This window comes from Entelurus aequoreus, linkage group LG27, assembly GCF_033978785.1.
Source record: "Entelurus aequoreus isolate RoL-2023_Sb linkage group LG27, RoL_Eaeq_v1.1, whole genome shotgun sequence".
In the NCBI taxonomy this organism is placed as follows: Eukaryota; Metazoa; Chordata; class Actinopteri; order Syngnathiformes; family Syngnathidae; genus Entelurus; species Entelurus aequoreus.
In genome coordinates, this window is record NC_084757.1 from 31,153,127 (window position 1) to 31,174,892 (window position 21,766).

The 21,766-nt window shown below is 41.0% G+C and overlaps 1 protein-coding gene and 1 long non-coding RNA gene across 2 annotated transcripts in view; one reads left to right on the plus strand and one right to left on the minus strand.

The window, feature by feature from the left end:
* Nucleotides 1–21,766, minus strand: part of yjefn3 (YjeF N-terminal domain containing 3) — a 128,660-nt gene that overhangs the window by 66,576 nt on the left and 40,318 nt on the right. The gene's annotated exons all lie outside the window — the stretch shown is intronic.
* LOC133644685 (uncharacterized) overlaps nucleotides 17,735–21,766 on the plus strand; it is a 45,131-nt gene continuing 41,099 nt past the window's right edge. Inside the window, exons 1-2 of the long non-coding RNA XR_009824812.1 lie at nucleotides 17,735–17,754; nucleotides 17,967–18,026. This is a non-coding gene — a long non-coding RNA (uncharacterized LOC133644685). The remainder of the gene's footprint in view (nucleotides 17,755–17,966; nucleotides 18,027–21,766) is intronic.

The following is a 21,766-nucleotide window of genomic DNA, read 5'->3' on the forward strand; positions in this document are numbered from 1 at the left end:
TTGATCATTTCGCAATATTGCCATATTTTTGCTGAAAGGATTTAGTATAGAACAACGACGATAAGGATTGCAACTTTTGGTATCTGATAAAAAAAAGGCTTGCCCCTACCGGAAGTAGCGTGACGTAGTCAGTTGAACATATACGCAAAGTTCCCTATTGTTTACAATGATGGCCGCATGAAGTGAGAGAGATTCGGACCGAGAAAGCGACAATTTCCCCATTAATTTGAGCGAGGATGAAAGATTTGTGGATGAGTAAAGTGCAAGTGAAGGACTAGTGGGGAGTTGAAGCTATTCAGATAGGGAAGATGCTGTGAGAGCCGGGGGTGACCTGATATTCAGCTGGGAATGACTACAACAGTAAATAAACACAAGACATATATATACTCTATTAGCCACAACACAACCAGGCTTATATTTAATATGCCACAAATTAATCCTGCATAAAAACACCTGCGTGTTTGTTACGCTAGCTCCTAGCTCCTCTGCTAGCTCCTAGCTCCATAGAACACGCCAATACAATTCAAACACCTGATCAACACACACAATCACTCAGCCCAAAAGACCGTTCACCTAACCCAAGGTTCATAAAGCTTATATATTTTAAAAAAGTTACGTACATACGCAAAAAAAAGTTGCGCACATACGGTCAAGCGATCAAATGTTTAGAAGCCAAAGCTGCATACTCACAGTAGCACGTCTGCGTCTTTGTCATCCAAATCAAAGTCATCCTGGTAAGAGTCTGTGTTGTCCCAGTTCTCTACAGGCGTCTGTGTATCGAAGTCAAAAGTCCTCCTGGTTAGAGTCTCTGTTATCCGAGTTCTTCCATCTTGACTGCATCTTTCGGGAATGTAAACAAAGAAGCGCCGGCTGTGTACTGTTGTGGCTGACTACGTTCGAAAAATACGTCCATTTCGCACCGACAACTTTCTTCTTTCCTTGCTCAGCTTCCTTCTCCATAATGCAATGAACATGATTGAAACAGATTCACGAACACAGATGTCCAGAATACTGTGGAATTATGAAATGAAAACAGAGCTTTTTCGTACTGGCTTCAATGTGGAAGGCATACCCGTGTTCGCCGGGCTACGTCACGCGCATACGTCATCCTCAGAGGCGTTCCGAACCGGAAGTTTAGCGGCAAATTTAAAATGTCACTTTATAAGTTAACCCGGCCGTATTGGCATGTGTTATAATGTTAGGATTTCATCATTGATATATAAACTATCAGACTGCGTGGTCGGTAGTAGTGGCTTTCAGTAGGCCTTTAAAGTACCAATGATTGTCACACGGGAATCATTTTTGGTGATTTAACCCGCAATTCCAATCCCTGATGCTGAGTGCCAAGCAGGGAGGTAACGGGTCCCATTTTTATAGTCTTTGGTATGACTCAGCCGGGGTTTGAACTCACAACCTACCCATCTCAGGGCGGACACTCAAACCACCAGGCCACTGAGTATGTAATCAGAGGCAGGTGAAACTGCACCAATGGCAACCAAAACATAAACCCAGGAGTGCTGAAAACAGAACTGAGGGAGTCAAACTAACTGAACAAAACATGATCCGGGCTACAAATTCTTACACAGAAACTTCTCCCTGAGCCACTTCAGAGCAGTCCCCCTGACACCTACGTAGTCTTCCAAACAAGATAAACGAATTGTGTGGTCAACTGTGTCAAAAGCATAAAATGGCTGAACTGCCAGAATCAGTCATTAAAAACAAGTCATTAAAACCTTTAAGAGTACAGACTCTGTGCTGTGGAAGGCTCTGTCACCTGACTGAAAAGTATCTCAAATGCCACTGTCATTTCAAAAAGGCTGTATCTGCGTAAAAACGGCCTTCTCTAAAATCTTGGATACAAACAGGAGCTTAGAAATAGGCCCATAATTGGACAAGACAGAAGGGTCAAGATTGGTCTTTTCTAACAAAGGTTCAAAAGGTAGATATTGAAAGGGTAAAAGAAAACAAATTTTTTTGTGGGTCAATAATAGATGATAAAATGAACTAGAAATCTCATGCAAAGAATATATAACATATAGTAGCAAGAAACACGTTAATAATGAACAAAGCAAAACATGTTCTAGACCAAAAATCACTTCATATTCTCTACTGCTCACTGAGTTATTGTGCAGAAATATGGGGAAACAACTACAAATGTGCGCTTCATTCACTAACTGTGTTGTAAAAAAGATCAATTAGAATAATACATCATGTTGGATATAGAGAACATACAAACCCTTTATTTATTGAATCGCAAATATTGAAATTCAATGATTTGGTGCATTTGCAAACAGCTAAAATGATGTACAAAGCTAACTATAACCTGCTAGCCAAGAATGTACAACAAGTCTTCTCAACAAAAGAGGAGAAATATAACCTTAGAGGAAAAGGTAATTTAAAACATTCGTATGTTCGTACAACACTTAAAACCTTTAGCATATCAGTATGTGGAATTAAATTATGGAATGGATTAAGCAAAGAAATCAAACAAACCAATATGATTCCGTTTAAGAGACTGTTCAAACTACAAGTGTTCACAAAGTACACAGAACAAGAATTATGATGAACATCTTGAACCCTTTTTTTTTCTTTTTTGAGATAAAGATTATTCATGTACTTAATATTTGTTTACTTACTATGGTATATTATTTATTTATTATTTATTCACTGTTCTGTTACAGAGAACAAGGAAATGGGATAAAATTGCTATGGTATGAAAAGGGGAAGGATTAAATAAGGTCAGCTTCTTCCTACTCCTTTTCGGACATGCTGTAATGAAACAACTGGCAGTATGTGATGCATTACATTGTATCGTATGCATGCTCCAAATAAACTGAAACTGAATTGAACTGAACATCTGCCTTTTTACAGTAGGAAAGGACAACCCCAGAAGTCAGGGTGTTGTTGACTATATCCTTCACAATACGGCCAATAGTTGCCCAATAGTTGAACATCTGCCTTTTTACAGTAGGAAAGGACAACCCCAAAAGTCAGGGTGTTGTTGACTATATCCTTCACAATAGGGCCAATAGTTGCCCAATAGACGAACATCTGCCTTTTTACAGTAGGAAAGGACAACCCCAGAAGTCAGGGTGTTGTTGACTATATCCTTCACAATACGGCCAATAGTTGCCCAATAGTTGAACATCTGCCTTTTTACAGTAGGAAAGGACAACCCCAAAAGTCAGGGTGTTGTTGACTATATCCTTCACAATACAGCCAATAGTTGCCCAATAGACGAACATCTGCCTTTTTACAGTAGGAAAGGACAACCCCAGAAGTCAGGGTGTTGTTGACTATATCCTTCACAATAGGGCCAATAGTTGCCCAATTGATGAACATCTGCCTTTTTACAGTAGGAAAGGACAACCCCAAAAGTCAGGGTGTTGTTGACTATATCCTTCACAGTAGGGCCAATAGTTGCCCAATAGACGAACATCTGCCTTTTTACAGTAGGAAAGGACAACCCCAGAAGTCAGGGTGTTGTTGACTATATCCTTCACAATACGGCCAATAGTTGCCCAATAGTTGAACATCTGCCTTTTTACAGTAGGAAAGGACAACCCCAGAAGTCAGGGTGTTGTTGACTATATCCTTCACAATACGGCCAATAGTTGCCCAATAGATGAACATCTGCTTTTTTACAGTAGGAAAGGACAACCCCAAAAGTCAGGGTGTTGTTGACTATATCCTTCACAATAGGGCCAATAGGGCCAATAGTTGAACATTTGCCTTTTTACAATAGGAAAGGACAACCCCAGAAGTCAGGGTGTTGTTGACTATATCCTTCACAATAGGGCCAATAGTTGCCCAATAGACGAACATCTGCCTTTTTACAGTAGGAAAGGACAACCCCAGAAGTCAGGGTGTTGTTGACTATATCCTTCACAATATGGCCAATAGTTGCCCAATAGTTGAACATCTGCCTTTTTACAGTAGGAAAGGACAACCCCAAAAGTCAGGGTGTTGTTGACTATATCCTTCACAATACAGCCAATAGTTGCCCAATAGACGAACATCTGCCTTTTTACAGTAGGAAAGGACAACCCCAGAAGTCAGGGTGTTGTTGACTATATCCTTCACAATAGGGCCAATAGTTGCCCAATTGATGAACATCTGCCTTTTTACAGTAGGAAAGGACAACCCCAAAAGTCAGGGTGTTGTTGACTATATCCTTCACAATACGGCCAATAGTTGCCCAATAGTTGAACATCTGCCTTTTTACAGTAGGAAAGGACAACCCCAAAAGTCAGGGTGTTGTTGACTATATCCTTCACAATAGGGCCAATAGTTGCCCAATTGATGAACATCTGCCTTTTTACAGTAGGAAAGGACAACCCCAAAAGTCAGGGTGTTGTTGACTATATCCTTCACAATAGGGCCAATAGGGCCAATAGTTGAACATGTGCCTTTTTACAATAGGAAAGGACAACCCCAGAAGTCAGGGTGTTGTTGACTATATCCTTCACAATAGGGCCAATAGTTGCCCAATAGATGAACATCTGCTTTTTTACAGTAGGAAAGGACAACCCCAAAAGTCAGAGTGTTGTTGACTATATCCTTCACAATACAGCCAATAGTTGCCCAATGGACGAACATCTGCCTTTTTACAGTAGGAAAGGACAACCCCAGAAGTCAGGGTGTTGTTGACTATATCCTTCACAATACGGCCAATAGTTGCCCAATAGTTGAACATCTGCCTTTTTACAGTAGGAAAGGACAACCCCAGAAGTCAGGGTGTTGTTGACTATATCCTTCACAATAGGGCCAATAGGGACAATAGTTGAACATTTGCCTTTTTACAATAGGAAAGGACAACCCCAGAAGTCAGGGTGTTGTTGACTATATCCTTCACAATAGGGCCAATAGTTGCCCAATAGATGAACATCTGCTTTTTTACAGTAGGAAAGGACAACCCCAAAAGTCAGGGTGTTGTTGACTATATCCTTCACAATAGGGCATACTTGCCAACCTTGAGACCTCCAATACCGGGAGGTGGGGGGCGGGGGGTGGGGGCGTGGTCGGGGGTGGGGCGTGGGCGTGGTTAAGAGGGGATTATATTTAAGCTAGAATTTACCAACTCAAGTATTTCATATATATATATATATATATATATATATATATATATATATATATATATATATATATATATATATATATATATATATATATATATATATATATATATATATATATACATATATATATATATATATATATATATATATATATATATATATATATATATATATATATATATATATATATATATATATATATATATATATATATATATATATATATATGTATATGTATGAAATACTTGACTTTCAGTGAATTCTAGCTATATATATATATATATATTTATTTTATTATACATATAAATAAAATAAATACTTGAATTTCAGTGTTCTGGAGGCTATCCAGTAGATGGCAGTATTGTCCTGTTTAAGAATGTCACAACATTGCTGTTTACGGCAGAAGAACTGCTTTACGGTAGACTAAACGTGACTGCTCTTGTTGTATGTTGTTACCGCGCTGGGAGGACGTTAATGAAACTGCCTAACAATAAACCCACATAAGAAACCAAGAACTCTCCCTCGATCATTCTACAGTTATGACGTCATTGAGCAGGCAAGCTGTTTATATTGTGGGAAAGCGGACGTGAGAACAGGCTGTCCCCACTCAGGTCCGCATTGAGCTGGAGGGGGCGTGGCCTCCAGCTCCGGCTGAATACCGGGAGTTTGTCGGGAGAACATTTCTGCCGGGAGGTTATAATACCGGGAGTCTCCCGCTAAAAACGGGAGGGTTGGCAAGTATGCAATAGGGCCAATAGTTGCCAAATAGATGAACATCTATTACATGGCATGACACCGGGGTGCCACGCCCGTGTCCAATTTTGGCTTTAGCCTGCCTGAGGCGCGCGGCGGTACAGCGAGCTCCTTCCGAACGGGCCACACATCCCCGCCGCGGGATATCCTGCTAACACACCCGCCTTGAGTACTATTCTCGGGGGGGTTCAATGCCAGACAACTCCACTGCGAGGTTGAGAGTGGAATCAGACTTCTCTGATTCTAGAACTCCGTGGATTGTTTGTTAACCTTGAAAATAGTCCGTTGTTGCTGTTCTATAGAGTTTGCACGGAGGTGTGTAGTCCCACTCTGTGCCATCAGACTCCCCAGTGACAGTGTTGCCTATGCTAATCCTGTTTGTGTTGCTTTTAGACACAGCTGTGTCTGTCTAAGTGTGTGTGTGTGTGTGTGTGTGTGTGTGTGTGTGTGTGTGTGTAAGTGCAAGTTAGTGTATCCAAGTGGGGTTTCTGGCATTTACCTGAGCAGTGGAGCATCAGCAGCTGTCACCCACAGCTCACCTCAGGGATGTTTCCTGAGTCACTGAGACAAGTTGATCTTTGCAAAGATCACCTCAACCCCACAGGCTCCAATAAGACAAAGCCACACCTCGTGTGGACTTCGCTTCTATAAAAGACAAAAATCTCGCATTTGTGTTGCTGCTGTTAATTGAGTCCCGCTGCGTGTCAGTACTGCAGCTGCATAACATACCAAGATAACGATGCTCACTTCTGATTGACACTGTCAGAGTAATCAGGGCCGGCCCGTGGCATAGGCCGTATAGGCAAATGCTGGACGTCACCACATCAGATGTCAAAACGGCCAAAACTGTCAGGTGCCCAGGGAAGAAAAAATAGAAAAGAAGAGGAGGAGAAACGAGAAAAAGACAGAGGTAGCAGGTAGGTAACGTTAGCCTACATGAAATTATTTGTCTGTTACAGAATGTGATAGTAACCTGGCTTTTTAGCATTAAGCTAATGTTACATGATTCGGCAATTGCTAATCAATAAATAGCTAGTTCTGTTTTAACGTTGGGTTAATATTGTGGAGGGGGCTAAATTGTTATGGAAATTAATAATGTAACGTTAGGTAATTACAGTACTCCCACCTTACATTCCTCAAGGACATTTGTATTAGATCCTTTAAGCAGGTGTTTTTTGTTTACATTGTTATTGCCTTCTGGTTAGCTAATGTTTGCCCTGCAGGTAATAGTCACTTTTCCACCCCTTTATATATTAGGTATAGTTGTAAGCCTAGTTGTTAAAGTGCACATCATTAATGTTAATTAAGCTATATCACATGAGAGGGAATGCTGTTTTTTAATTTGAGCACTGCTGTGATTCGGTTAAAGATAACAATAACATAACATTCTCATATAATATGTTAATTTGCTTTCTTTAAGTAAAAAAAAAGGTCAAAGACAAAGCTATTCGGTTTCTTGTGAGTATATACACTTCACTGCCGATGTGGGGGGGCGCCACCTAAAATCTTGCCTAGGGCGCCAGATTGGTTAGGGCCAGGCCTGAGAGTAATCATTCATTTAAGAAAACATTTGCAATTAGTTGCTTTTTCAGTTTCATCGTTTCATGATGCCCACTCCACGGAAAATACACTATTTTGCCAAAAGTATTTGGCCACTTGCCTTGACTCACATGTGAACTGGAAGTGCCATCCCATTCCTAACCCATATGATGTCGGTCCACCTTTTGCAGCTATTACAGCGTCAACTCTTCTGGGAAGGCTGTCCACAAGGTTGCGGAGTGTGTTTATGGGAATTTTCCACCATTCTTCCGAAAACCGCATTGGTGAGGTCACACACTGATGTTGGTCGAGAAGCTCTCAGTCGCCGTTCTAATTCATCCCAAAAGTGTTCTATCGGGTTCAGGTCAGGACTCTGTGCAGGCCAGTCAAGTTCATCCACACCAGACTCTGTCATACATGTCTTTATGGACCTTGCTGTGTGCACTGGTGCACAGTCATGTTGAAAGAGGAAGGGGCCCGCTCCAAACTGTTCCCACAAGGTTGGGAGCATGGAATTGTTCGAAATGTTTTGGTATCCTGGAGCATTCAATGTTCCTTTCACTGGAACTAAGGGGCCAAGCCCAACTCCTGAAAAACCACCCCACACCATAATTCCTCCTCCACCAAATTTCACATTCGGCACAATGCAGTCCGAAATGTAGCGTTCTCCTGGCAACCTCCAAACCCAGACTCGTCCATCAGATTGCCAGATGGAAAAGCGTAATTAATCACTCCAGAGAAGGCATCTCCACTACTCTAGAGTCCAGTGGCGACGTGCTTTACACCACTGCATCCGACGCTTTGCATTGGACTTGGTGATGTATGGCTTAGATGCAGCTGCTCGGCCATGGAAACCCATTCCATGAAGCTCTCTGCGTTCTGTACGTGGGCTAATTGGAAGGTCACATGAAGTTTGGCGCTCTGTGCAGAAAGTCGGCGACATCGTAGCACTATGCGCTTCATCATCCGCTGACCCCTCTCTGTCAGTTTACGTGGCCTACCACTTCATGGCTGAGTTGCTGTTGTTCCCAAACTCTTCCATTTTCTTATAGTAAAGCCGACAGTTGACTTTGGAATATTTAGGAGCGAGGAAATATCACGACTGGATTTATGCTAGTGTTGATAACTTTATTGTCCTCATGTCCCACTCCTTAAAAAGGAACTGAACTTTTTTGGGAATATTGCCTATTGTTCACAATCCTTATGAGAGATAAGAACACGTGTGTTTCTTCAGTTTTTTTTTGGCATTCTAATTTGTATTTAATCGACTCGTTGGGAGCAATCCATTCTGCCTCTAAATCGCTCTAAACCCGCATGAAAACCCGTCAACAATGCTTCATTTATGTTCCGTAACCTGTGTAATTACCGCGACATTGTTATTGTTAGAGCAAACACTGAGATACTGTTTATTTAGCGTAGTATCACATCGCCTTGGGAGAGCATGCTAAGACATTAGCCATAAGCTAGCTACTGCGTCAGCAGCTGAATGACTGTTGAGTTTGTAATGCACAACACAATGCAATAAGACACCAATCTGTACTGACTGAAAACATGAAACATATTAAGGTATCGGTAAATTATTAGACCATATTTCATGTGGTGTTTGTACACAGCTGGCTCAACTGTGTATGTACTGTAGTTGTAGTAAAAAGCATGATCAATAATATCATCATCGGCGGTCACTCGAACGAGTATGACGATCCTCCTGGTAGGGGTGTATCCCTTTATGGAAGATGCCTGTGCGGGACTTTGTTTTAGGTGGGGAGACTGGTGCACAGACAGTCACCACACGACCCTTGACAGAATCGGGTTAGGGTCCAGTGGCTGGGGACCCTTCTTCCGCCATCGCAGTCGTTGTGGTAGTTCTTAAATCTACCGTCTTCCGCCTGCTCCGCCGTTGAGGTCTTCACCGGGGGCAGTCAGGTACTAGGCCTTTGCCAAGGGCCACCTGGGGTAACAGTAGTAAAGGGGTTAACCTCCTAGTGCCCCAAGACCCCATAGAGGAGCCTCCACTGCCGGATGCACTTTAACGTCATGCCCAGGACAAGATCAATAATATGTATCATGATCAATAATATAGTGACTCACTCGATGGACAGTCTGTCTGTTTGACCTAAGACTTTTTTTTTCCAGTTGATTTTGGGTAAGCACACCATTTATGTCGGCATAGCTTGGCTCCAAGTTCCACATTTGCAACGACATGCTTCCGTCTGCTCTAGCCTTTCACCCACTCTTTGTGCTCGCTCAGCTTCTATAACCAGTAGTACCGTATTTTCAGCTTTAAGAGGATAAGGATGTGAATCCTAATTTGTCCAAAATTAATAATAATAATTATAATAATAATAATGCATTTGATTTAAAACACACTTTACATTTGCGTACAAATCTCAAAGTGCTACAGCAGGGTAAAAAACAGACACAAATTAAAGGCCTACTGAAATTAAATGTTTTTATTTAAACGGGGATAGCAGATCCATTCTATGTGTCATACTTGATCATTTCGCGATATTGCCATATTTTTGCTAAAAGGATTTAGTAGAGAACAACGACGATAAAGGTCGCAACTTTTGGTCGCTGATTAAAAAAAGCCTTGCCTGTACCGGAAGTAGCGTGACGTCAAAGGAGGAAGGACTCCTCACATTTTCCCATTGTTTACAATGCAGCGAGAGAGATTCGGACCGAGAAAGCGACGATTGCCCCATAAATTTGAGCGAGGATGAAAGAATCGTGTATGAGGAAAGTGAGAGTGAAGGACTACAGTGCAGTGCAGGACGTATCTTTTTTCGCTCTGACCGTAACTTAGGTACAAGGGTTCATTGGATTCCACACTTTCTCCTTTTTCTATTGTGGATCACGGATTTGTATTTTAAACCACCTCGGATACTATATCCTCTTGAAAATGAGAGTCGAGAACGCGAAATGGACATTCACAGTGACTTTTATCTCCACGACAATACATCGGCGAAGCTCTTTAGCTACTGAGCTAACGTGATAGCATCTGGCTCAAATGCAGATAGAAACAAAAGAAATAAACCCCTGACTGGAAGGATAGACAGAAGATCAACAATACTATTCAACCATGGACATGTAAATACACGGTTAATAATTTCCAGCTTGGCGAAGCTTAACAATGCTGTTGCTAACGACGTCATTGAAGCTAACTTAGCTACGGGACGGCGGCGGGCGTTGTAGCTTTCGACGACACCCCGGCCGCCATCAGAGTCGGCAAGAAACATGTATTTCCCCAAAGTTACGTACGTGACATGCACATAGCGACACGCACGTACGGACAAGCGATCAAATGTTTGGAAGCCAAAGCTGTACTCACAGTAGCGCGTCTGCTATCCATCTCAAAGTCCTCCTGGTTGTGTTGCTGTAGTCCGTCGCTAATACACCGATCGCACCTACAGCTTTCTTCTTTGCAGTCTCCATTGTTCATTAAACAAATTGCAAAAGATTCACCAACACAGATGTCCAGAATACTGTGGAATTTTGGAATGAAAACAGAGCTTTTTTGTATTGGATTCAATGGGTCCGAATACTTCCGTATCAACCATTGACGTCACGCGCATACGTCATCATACATAGACGTTTTCAACCGGAAGTGTGGCGGGAAATTTAAAAATTGCACTTTATAAGTTAACCCGGCCGTATTGGCATGTGTTGCAATGTTAAGATTTCATCATTGATATATAAACTATCAGACTGCGTGGTCGGTAGTAGTGGGTTTCAGTAGGCCTTTAAGAGGATAAGGATGTGAATTGTCCAATATTAATAATAATAATTATAATAATAATAATGCATTTGATTTAAAACACACTTTACATTTGCGTACAAATCTCAAAGTGCTACAGCAGGGTAAAAAACAGACACAAATTTAAATAATATAGTAAAAACTTTACAAAATAAGTGAAAAATGCATTAAAGGCAGGTGGTGCAAATCGACAGTCGGCCTTCCTGGACAAAAAATTTTTAAGTTGCTGTTTGAAGCACTCCACAGTTAGTGGGGCCCACAATTCCTCTGACAAAGCATTCCAGAGGTGCGGAGCAGCCACTGAGAGAAGGCTTTGTCTCCCATGGAGACCGAGTCTTTGGTTGACAGAGACGGTGAGTGTTCGTGGACCGTAGGGATCTGGATGTGCTCCGTATGGTGAGGAGGTCTTTCAAGTATTGTGGAGCTTTTCCATGGATGCATTGGTGAATGAGAAGGCAGAGTTCATATTCAATACAGAGATTTATCTGGAGCCAAAGGAGTTTGTGGAGAATCAGGGTTATGTGATCAAACTTAACGTGTCCTTGTCAGGACCCTGGCAGCACTTTTCTGAATGTGCTGAATCTTTTGAAGGTTTCTGCCCAGAATCCCGACATTGAACCCTTACAATAATCCAGCCTGTAGGAGACAAAGGCGTGAAGAAGCTTTGTAGCATCACATTTGTAAAGAGGGGGGTGGAGTTTGGCAATGTTCCTCAGATGAAAGTAAGCAGTTTTGGATCGATGTTGGACATGTGAATGAAAAGTGAGGTGGGGGTCAAACTTGACAACCAAGTTGGTAACACAGGAGGAGGGGGTAGAGGTATGGCCAGAGAAACAGATGCAATTCACAGAAAGGGAACGTAGTTGGTGGGGGGGGTGGCACTTAAGAGAGCTTCGTTTTTGGTGCTGTTTAGCTGGAGAAAGTTATGTGACATCCACGCCTCTATCTCCTCCAGGCAGGAAGTGAGAGCAGCAGAGGCGGGGGAAGAGGCCGGGTCCAGTCTCACATAGGGCTGAGTGTCATCGGCATAACTATGGAACAACACTCCATGCCTGGCGATGACGTGGTCCAGAGGGTCGGCCCAAGAACTGACCCTTGTGGAACTCCACAAGAGACCGTATGAGTCTTAGATTTAAACTCCTCCAAAGCCACATACTCAGCTATATCAATGAGATAGGACCAAAACCATCTCAGACCAGTGCCAGAAAAAACGATTATGTATGAAGGAGAATTGAATATTCCATCCATCCATCCATCCATTTTCTGCCTCATGTCCCTTTCAGGGTCACGGAGGGTGCTGGTGCCTTTCTCAGTTGCATTCGGGCGGTCGCCACCTCATCACAGGGCCAACACAGATAGACAGACAACATTCACACTCACATTCACACACTAGGGCCAATTTAGTGTTGCCAATCAGCCTATCCCCAGGTGCATGTCTTTGGAGGTGGGAGAGGATGCCGGAGTACCTGGAGAAAACCCACGCAGCCACGGGGAGAACTTGCAAACTCCACACAGAAAGATCCCGAGCCCAGGATCAAACCCAGGACCTTCGTATTGTGAGGCACACATACTTACCCCTGTATTCGATTGCATCAAATACGGCTGTGAGGTCCAGAAGCGGAAGTAATATTGAGACCCTGACCAGGGCTGTCTCTGTGCTACGGTTTGACCGGAAACCTGACTGAAATTTTTCGGATTGTTTTCTTTGAGGTGGTCCTGAAGTTGGGCAGAAACAACCCTTTCCATGACTTTGACCAGGACAGGGAGGTTGGAGATGGGACGATAGTGTGCCAAAACTTCAGGATGCAGTGGTTTTTATGAGGACAAATTATGGCTGTTTTTAGCATAGGTGGGACGTGACCACTCCAAAGAGATTGATTTATTAATGTAGTTATAAGCCTTTGGTGTCCTGGGTATGACTCAAAACTGCATCCGGTGATGAGGCTTCAGTTCGGGAGTTCTGGAGTTTTGGGGAAGATGGAGTTACCTCTCAGTCATCATTGCTCCCAGGTCCACTCTGACCCGGGGTGGTAGTACCTGTCAGGGTCCCAGCTATGGGTTAAATAGCATTTCAAAGACCTCAACGGTGGAAGTGGCGGAGGATGACACTGCATGTCACAACGGCACTGAAGGCGGATGAAGGCTGCAACAGAGGGTGGTCTCCAGTCGTCATGGATCCATGCCACTGGATCAAGGCACCTCTCTGCCAAGGACCGTGTGGTGGCTGCAGGCGCATCAGTCTCCCCACGCTAAAAGACGTCACGCGCAGGCGTCCTCCCGAATGGGAACCCATCCATTCTGAGGACAGTCATACTCAACTACGAGTGACTGCCGATGATATAAGCCTATGGCAGATGCATTGGATTTAACCAGGGGGTGGGACGAGGGTCAAAGGGACAAGAGTAAGGCTTCATCTTCAGGACAATACTCTCCAATTCGCTCTTGGTAATAATGGCCCACTCAGAGAAGCCACATTCTGGACCAGTTAAAGGCAACTTCAGCTAATGATTTCCAGTAGCAGATTTTCTGATTAATTTTTGCAAGCACTGGTTTTTGGTTTGATCAATTTATTTACTGAGGAAAAAAGTTGTTTAGAATTGCCTAGGTTGTTGTTTATTGCATTTGACTAGTATTTTGATCTGCCAATAGTTACTTAATGCTCTTGAATAGAGCTTTTATTGTTCCCTGGACACCAGATTGTGAACAGTTGAATAGCTTTTTCACAGCGCCATGCTCAAGACCACATCCAGCTGTTTTAATCTGTTGAAGCTCACTGGTGAGCCACGGCACTGATTTAGTGAAAAAGACTATTCTGGGGTTTTTTTCCGTTTCGACAATGGCCGGGTTCGAATTTCAGGCTACATTTTGGCCAACACACTTCCAATACACTATTGTGGGACCACTTGTACTTGAATTGGACCTTTAGCTGTTTGGCTGTGAAAAATCACATTGATTTCAGCTTCAGTTTAAGTTACTAAATATGTCATGTCAAAACTAGCTTGCCCTATGAAACATTTCATTTCAGTAGGCCTTTAAGGCATGCCCCCAATAATGTTGTCCGGGTGGAAATCGGGAGAATGGTTGCCCCGGGAGATTTTCGGGAGGGGCACTGAAATTCGGGAGTCTCCCTGAAAAATCGGGGGGTTAAAACCAATACCGATAATTTCCGATTTTACATTTTAAAGCATTTATCGGCCGATGATATCGGCAGGGCGATATTATCGGACATCTCTAATTCTTACCAACTATGAAATGATGTATCAAATACACACGTTGCTTCCGTCAGCAGCTACAATAACACTGCACATGTTTTTTTCACTATTATTTGAAAGTGCCCAAATGAGTGCAATCTCCTGGTGCACCTTCCCCAGAGGTACAGTAGATTTCCCCCATGGTGCATTCAGTGCCCCGTCACCTGAGCACTGTTGAACTGTGATCCAAAGCAGCTTTTAATAAATATGTTTGTCATCACGTTAAATTGCTACAATAAAAATGAGGAGGGTAAATGTGTTGGCGTGCAAGACCCGGAAAATACAACAGCTGCTGAATAAAAAGGCAGTAAACAATACAGCATTTTCCAGAAAAAGATCTAATAAGAATGAAAAAAAAAACATGGCAATTGCAGCCATGTTCTTGTATAGAACACCCAGGGGAAGGGAGCCTCTGAATAAACACTTCTTCCCATCAACCCCCCCCCATCTCGCTTCGCTTAATTTCCACCTTTCCAGCGTGATGTGTGACAGCAACAAGGAGCTGGATTAAAATAACTGCGGCGGAACTGAAGGAGGAGGTTCGCAGGAGAAAGACACAAGGGAAACTGATTGAATAGGAATCAAATACAATATGCATACTTTTTTTTTTACTGAAATGTACGCATATTGTATTTGATTGTTTTTATGATGATTTTATATTCTGATTTTCATTTTTTTCCTTCTTTTACTTCTTTTTCCTTCAATTGTGCTCTACAAATGAAACTGCCTTGCCTTGCCTATTGCGCTGGCATCAAATAAGTGTTTTTCTGCAACACTTATGTCAAAAGAAGGACTTTACTCAAACAAGGGTTTTGAGAGTAAATGCTGCATTAAACCAAATATAGGATGAGTATAAAACAATCCTGAAGAAAAGGTATACACTACCGTTCAAAAGTTTGAGGTCACCCCAACAATTGTGTGGAATAGCCTTCATTTCTAAGAACAAGAATAGACTGTCGAGTTTCAGATGAAAGTTCTCTTTTTCTGGCCATTTTGAGCGTTTAATTGACCCCACAAATGTGATGCTCCAGAAACTCAATCTGCTCAAAGGAAGGTCAGTTTTGTAGCTTCTGTAACGAGCTAAACTGTTTTCAGATGTGTGAACATGATTGCACAAGGGTTTTCTAATCATCAATTAGCCTTCTGAGCCAATGAGCAAACACATTGTACCATTAGAACACTGGAGTGATAGTTGCTGGAAATGGGCCTCTACACGCCTATGTAGATATTGCACCAAAAACCAGACATTTGCAGCTAGAATAGTCATTTACCACATTAGCAATGTATAGAGTGTATTTCTTTAAAGTTAAGACTAGTTTAAAGTTATCTTCATTGAAAAGTACAGTGCTTTTCCTTCAAAAATAAGGACATTTCAATGTGACCCCAAACTTTTGAACGGTAGTGTACATTTCCAAATTCACGTTTGACATAAGTGAAATATCTGGAGGATTGCAACAAAAATGATATCTTAACTGCTGAACAGTTGTTTGTACTGTTGTCTCGATACCAATATTTTGGTTCCGGTACACTAGGTGTGGTGAAATTTGTCCTCTGCATTTGACCCATCCCCTTGTTCCGCCCCCTGGGAGGTGAGGGGAGCAGTGAGCAGCAGCAGTGGCCACGCTCGGGAATCATTTTTGGTGATTTAACCCCCAATTTCAACCCTTGATGCTGAGTGCCAAGCAGGGAGGTAATGGGTCCCATTTTTATAGTCTTTGGTATGACTCGGCCGGGGTTTGAACTCACAACCTACCGATCTCAGGGCGGACATTCTAACCACTAGGCCACTGAGTAGGTACTAAAATTATTTTTGATACTTTTCGGTACTTTTCTAAATAAAGGGGGACCACAAAAAATTGCATTATTGGCTTTATTTTAACAAAAAAATCTTAGGGTACATTAAACATATGTTTCTTATTGCAAGTTTGTCCTTAAATAAAATAGTGAACATACTAGACAACTTGTCTTTTAGTAGTAAGTAAACAAACAAAGACTCCTAATTAGTCTGCTGACATATGCAGTAACATATTGTGTCATTTTCCATTCTATTATTTTGTCAAAATTATTAAGGACAAGTGGTAGAAAATGAATTATTAATCTACTTGTTCATTTACTGTTAATATCTGCTTACTTTCTCTTTTAACATGTTCTATCTACACTTCTGTTAAAATGTAATAATCACTTATTATTCTGTTGTTTGGATACTTTACATTAGTTTTGGATGATACCACAAATTTGGGTATCAATCCGATACCAAGTTGTTACAGGATCATACGTTGGTCCTAATTTAAGTTCTCATTCTCATTTCCTGAGTTTATAAACATAATATAAAAATGTTTTAAACGAAAGAAGATGTTGTGATGCCAAAAATATCTACATAATCATAGTAGTATTGACTAGATATGCTACTGTACTTGGTATCATTACATTGGATGTCAGGTGTAGATACACCCATGGCGTTTGTTTACATTGTGACGCAGGTGAGCTACGGTGTGTAGTGAAGCATGTTTACCTGTTCCTCATCCTGCAGGGATGATACTTGTAAGAAACTTACTTTATTTGTCACCATGGAGGCGAGGATTAGTGATTTAAAAGTAGCTAAAACACTGCAGACAGCGGCTGGACTTTAGCCGCTAGCTAGCTAGCCATGTCTTAAAGCACCTCTTCCTGAGGGCGTTTCAGTGTTATAACTTCACTTTTATCGTTAGTTTTTAAGCCAAACTGCGTCCGTTCTCCCTTTTCTGTCTACACACTGTGTCTGCTTGTAAGTACTCTGTGATTGTGCGCTGCCGAACATGCTCGTCTGCTCGTAAACCAGCAATGACACGACGTGACGATGACGGGGGTGTGAGGGGATGGTGGACCGATACGTTTCAGAGGCGGTATAGTACCGAATATGATTCATTAGTATCACGGTACTATACTAATACCGGTATACCGTACAACCCTAGTTGTTTGTTGACTCTGCTTTATTTATCAGTATCCATCCATCCATTTTCTACCGCTTGTCCCTATCTGGGTCGCAGGGGAATGCTGGAGCGTATCTCAGCTGCATTCAGGCGGAAGGTGGGGTCCACCCTGGACAAGTCGCCACCTCATCGCAGGGCCAACACAGATAGACAGACAACATTCACACTCACGTTCACACACTAGGGCCAATTTAGTGTTGCCAATCAATCACCATTGTCTTCAAATTAGCACGATGACGCCTGTGTAATAGTGTGATGTTGTTGCGCTATTATATGAACTAGACAGGGTGTTATATTTTATTTTGAAGAATCGCTTTTATTTTGAAGAACCGGATGTCCGGTGCGGGAAGTGTCTTTGCTGTGTTTTCGTTTGTTTTACTACCTCTACCTTCGGACTTTTGAATGAGAAGGTAATAGTTCTCCACTGCTCCGTGTTTCTTCATATTGTAAATATTCTTCCTAAACGTTTCTAGATACTTTAAAAGTTAACCCAATAATGTTGTGTGTACAAGTGATGTGTTGTTTAAAGTAATTTGTATGCACAATTTCGTTTATTTACAAGTAGAGGGTCGACTGTGTGAATTGTTTGGTAGTATTTACACGTGGTATTTACCTCACACAGGAGCAGATATCACTCCCCCAGAAAGTTGAGACCTGTGTGTGTTTCATGTTTCCAACACAGGTATGTGGATTTGTGCATTATTATTTTGTGATAAAACGTTTTTGTTAATGTAATTTAATTTATTATTATTTTTATATGAATGAACAGTGTTTCCCATAAACTGCCAAGATACCTGTGGCGGTGGGGGCGTGGCTATGGGCGTGGTCACCATGACATCATCGATTAATTTGCATAATTTACTACAATGATATGATTTTCTCTAAAAAGGCTCAAAAAATGTATACTTACTAATTAATAATAACAGTTTTGTTTTAAACGTCCATCCATCCATTTTACAATATAATTTCAACACTTTATGTACATATTTATATACAGATTTGAACAATAAGTTATTCACTGAAATATATTTATTAATTGTGGTTCTTAAAAAATATATATCTTATAAAAATATAAAAGCTAAAATGTCTCTTAAAGCTCTGCCCCTTTAAATAGTGCATACTAAATAATTTAAATTTAGCCTACTACTACAACCATATTATTTACCAGCAACATAAAGTGAAACAGAGGCAGAGGTGTCCTGCCACAGTCAGTAACAAATAAACAGAAAACAGTAGTGGTCAAATACAAATAAGGCAACAAGAGAAGTATTCTACACTTCTCTTTTGTAAAGTAAATCTGAACAGCCTACATGGGCATCTACATCAACTATATGATTTGCCTGAGAAGCTGAACAGGACAAAAAAAATTAATACAATTTTTAAAAAAAAATCTATTTGTGGCGGACGTAATTCTTTCATGGCGGGCCGCAACAAATAAATGAATGTGTGGGAAACACTGATGTTTGTTACTTCCTCTTCCTTCGGACTTTTGAATGAGAAAGAGCAGATATCACTCCGCCAGAAAGTTGAGACCTGTGTGTGTGTGTTTCATGTTTGCAACACAGGTTGCCAATAAATACTGAACCGACGGCATGGTGAAGTGTCTTTTATTTTAAAAAACTACACAACGCAGAATGAGACTCACTACACCTGGTCATTTGTCTTCCAACTTGCTCACAACATCGAGGGCTGTCTTGGAATTTAAACGATTCAATTCAGTCTGATTTGACTATCAACCTCACAGTTACGAAAGAGGCGGGTTCAGGGTTTGTGTCAGGAGAATAGATCGATTGCGTTCATCATGTTTGCTTGAAAAACTGTCAGAAGACTATTGTGTGCAGAAAACATGTCAGCCTTTCTCCAAACGGTCGCTGCTTCCTGGTGTGACATGTTTAAAAACAGCGAGGCATGTTTTTGTCCCCCACATGTCTTAGAGGAGGATGTTTCTACATGGGGGACACACCTCTAGAGGTGTAGCTCTCCACTGGCAAAGGTGATGATCCTTTCGCAGATTCACATACCGATCAACTGTGGGCAAAATCTACAAAACTCAAAACCAGTGAAGTTGGCACGTTGTGTAAATCCTAAATAAAAACAGAATACAATGATTTGCAAATCCTTTTCAACTTATATTCAATTGAATAGACTGCAAAGACAAGATATTTCATGTTCCAACTGAGACATTTTTTTGTTGTTGCAAATAATCATTAACTTAGAATTTAATGGCTGCAACACATTGCAAAAAAGTTGGCACAGGGGCATTTTTACCACTGTGTTACATGGCCTTTCCTTTTAACAACACTCATTAGACGTTTGGGAACTGAGGAGACCAATTTTTGAAGCTTTTCAGGTGGAATTCTTTCCCATTCTTGCTTGATGTACAGCTTAAGTTGTTCAACAGTCCGGGGGTCTCCGTTGTGGTCTTTTACGCTTCATAATGCACCACAAATTTTCAATGGGAGACAGGTCTGGACTACAGGCAGGCCAGTCTAGTACCCGCACTCTTTTACTACGAAGCCACGCTGTTGTAACACCTGCAGAACGTGGCTTGGCATTGTCTTGCTGAAATAAGCAGGGGCGTCCATGAAAAATAAGTTGCTTGGATGGCAACATATGTTGCTCCAAAACCTGTATGTACCTTTCAGCATTAATGGTGCCTTCACAGATGTGTAAGTTACCCATATCTTGGGCACTAATACACCCCCATACCATCACAGATGCTGGCTTTTCAACTTTTCGCCTATAACAGTCCAAATGGTTCTTTTCTTCTTTGGACCGAAGGACACGACGTCCACAGTTTCAAAAAACACTTTGAAATGTGGACTCATCAGACCACAGAACACTTTTACACTTTGCATCAGTCCATCTTAGATGAGCTCGGACCCAACGGAGAATTTCTGGGTGTTGTTGATAAATGCCTTACGCTTTGTATAGTAGAGTTTTAACTGTAGTTACTGACAGTGGTTTTCTGAAGTGTTCCTAAACATATGTGATGATATCCTTTACACACTGAGTACTTAGGTCACAGGCATTCAATTTTGGTTTTCGGCGATTTCTCCAGATTCTCTGAACCTTTTGATGATATTACGGACCGTAGATGGTGAAACTCCTTGCAATAGCTCGTTGAGAAATGTCACGCATTTGTTCATAAAGTGGTGACCCTCGCCCCATCCTTGTTTGTGAATGACTGAGCATTTCATGGAAGCTGCTTTTATACCCAATCATGGCACCCACCTGTTCCCAATTAGCCTGTTCACCTGCGGGATGTTCCAAATAAGTGTTTGATGAGCATTCCTCAACTGTCTCAGTCTTTTTTGCCACTTGTGCCAGCTTTTATGAAACATGTTGCAGACATCAAATTCCAAATTTGCAAAAAATAACGTTTCTCAGTTCTAACATTAAATATCTTGTCTTTGCAGTCTATTCAATTGAATATAGGTTGAAAGGGATTTGCAAATCACTGTTTTTATTTAGGATTTACACAACGTGCCAACTTCACTGGTTTTCAGTTTTCTAATAAATCAGATTGGACTATGAAAATCCTTAGTCAAAGACATCCCTACAAAAGTCCTCAGGGTTCTTGGTAACAGGGAAAAAACCTCTGACCAACTTGGAGAGAAGTCAGTTGTCACTACCTGGTAGTGGTTTGCATGAATAAGTCTTTAGACCACAGGTGTCAAACTCAAAGCCCGGGGGCCAAATCTGGCACGCACATTATTTTATGTGGCCCGCGAAAGCCTGGAAAAAAATATGCGTTACTAAAAAACTCAATCTTTTCCTCCTAAATATATTTGTTCTTTCCATTTTGACATTAAAAACTTTTCAAATTCAATATTATCAAAATATTTTATTATCATGTATTCCAAAAATATTTTTTGTTAAAATAAAGACAAATACTGTACTTAAATATCTGCTTAACTTATGATTTCAAAACAAATTATCAATCAAATTGTAGACTGTAAAATTGACAATAGATTTTACGGTCAAATTCCGCCGACTGAGTTTTTTACCGTAAAATCAACTTTGGTACTGTTTTTTCCCATATACAGTAACACACTAAAACATAATTTAAAAAAAACATTAAAACAACAAGATTTTACAGTAAAAAAGCAAACAAACTGGCATCTCTGTTGCTTTAATTTTACAATTTTACCGCTAAAAACAGTGGTATTGTTTTTCCACTCCATTCCATTTATTCAATTTTTTTATATGCTGTAAATTAAACGTTGGTACTGTTTTTTTCCATATACAGTAAGACACTAAAACATAAAAAAAAAAAAACAAGATTTTACGGAAAAAAAACAAAAACTGGCATCTCTGTTGCTTGAATTTTACCGCTAAAAACAGTGGTATTATTTTTCCATTCCATTCCATTTATTCAATTTTTTTATATGCTGTAAAATCAACTTTGGTACTGTTTTT